The sequence below is a fragment of the Beta vulgaris genome, chromosome 7 (assembly GCF_026745355.1).
Source record: "Beta vulgaris subsp. vulgaris cultivar EL10 chromosome 7, EL10.2, whole genome shotgun sequence".
NCBI classification, from domain to species: Eukaryota; Viridiplantae; Streptophyta; class Magnoliopsida; order Caryophyllales; family Amaranthaceae; genus Beta; species Beta vulgaris.
This window is the reverse complement of record NC_079208.1, coordinates 60175095-60177114: the sequence shown is the minus strand read 5'-3', so window position 1 is coordinate 60177114 and position 2020 is coordinate 60175095.

Genomic DNA, 2020 nt, shown 5'->3' with positions numbered 1-2020 from the left:
GGGTTTTGGGGTTTGGGTATTTTGAAAGGGTTGGGTAGGAGTTTAGGGTTATGTGTTTAGGTTTAAGTCCACTAAGCTCTTTTACTTCAAATGCCTTGCATTATTTTCTTAAAAAAATTTTGAAAACCAATTTTAGAAATCATTTTAGTTTTATCAAAGCAACATCAATAGAGATTTTCGAAAATTGTGATACTTTTGTTGGAATTTTTTCATGGAATTTTTCTGAAGCAACTTAGGAGTCAGTTATCAGGACAACATCAATAGCCTTTTCAGGAGTCTTGAATTAAATCAAACATCTGACTTGTGTAGTATAACTTTTGAACTCTTAAGTTTGCAAAGGGATCAAAAGCACATAAATCAACTAGGCACTGAAATCAACCCCAAGCTAATCTAATTTTTCAAATCTTTCACGAGCAAGAGGTTTAGTGAAAATATCAGCTATTTGGTCTTCAGTACAAATAAATTCAAGGGCTATATTACCTTTTTCTACATGATCACGTAAAAAATGATATCTGATTTCTATATGCTTTGTACGTGAATGCTGAACAGGATTTTTAGAGATGTTTATGGCACTTGTATTATCACACATAATGGGCACATTATCAATCAACACACCAAAATCTCTAAGTTGTTGTCTTACCCATAATACCTGTGCACAACAAGATGCTGCTGCAACATATTCAGCTTCTGCAGTGAAAGAGCCACGGAATTTTGCTTTTTGGAAGCCCATGAGATTAAGCAAGGACCTAAGAAGGTGGCTGTTCCAGAGGTACTTTTTCTATCTACTAAAAATCCTGCATAATCTGCGTCAGAAAAACCAATCAAGTCAAAGTTGCCTCCTTTAGGATACCATAGATATAAGTTATTAGTGCCTCTTAAGTATCTAAGGATTCGTTTGACAGCTTTGAAGTGAGACTCCTTTGGACATGATTGAAATCTGGCGCAGAGACATACACTGTGAAGAATATCTGGTCGACTGGAAGTTAAATAAAGAAGAGAACCTATCATACCTCGTAGATTGTTTCATCTACTTTCTTACCATTTTCGTCCAGATCTAACTTAAGTGCAGTAGGTACAGGTGTAGGATAAGTCTTTGAATCTTCCATACCATACTTCTTCAATAGTTCCTTCACATATTTCTGTTGATGTATCATGATGCCATTATCCAGTTGCTTGATTTGTAAACCTAGGAAGAAACTTAATTCTCCCATCATAGACATTTCAAATTCACTTTCATTAGTTCAGCAAAATAATGACATAATAATTCTGTAGTTGCTCCAAAAATAATATCTCAACATAAATTTGAACAACTAGCAATTCTTCCCCCTTACTTTTCAGAAACAATGTCCTATCTACTGAACCTCTTTTAAAGCCATTTTCCATTAAAAAGATAGATAGGCGTTCATACCAAGCTCTAGGAGCTTGCTTTAAACCATAAAGTGCCTTATCTAGTTTATAAACATGTTTAGGAAAATTTTGATCAATAAAGCCAGGAGGTTGTTCAACATACACTGTTTCTTTTAAGTACCCGTTTAAGAATGCAGTTTTGACATCCATTTGAAAAAGTTTAATATTTTAAAAGCTGCAAAGGATATCAAAATTCGAATAGCTTCTAAACGGGCTACAGGGGCAAAGGTCTCATCATAATCAATTCCCTCTTGTTGGTTAAAGCCTTGGCACACTAGTCTGGCTTTATTTCGAACAATCATCCCACTATCATCCAGTTTGTTTCTAAAAACCCATTTTGTTCCAATTACTGATTGATGAGTGGGACGAGGTTCTAGATGCCAAACTTCATTTCTTTTGAATTGATTTAACTCATCCTGCATAGCCAAAATCCAATCAGGGTCAGTCAATGCAATTTTATAATTAGATGGTTCAATTTCAGATATAAAAGCATTGAAAGCACAAAAGTTATGAAGAGATGAACGAGTTTGGACTCCCTTTGATATGTCTGTGAGTATTAGGTCAGTAGGATGTGATCCTTGGTGTTTCCACTTCTTCGGAGTGAAAATTTCGT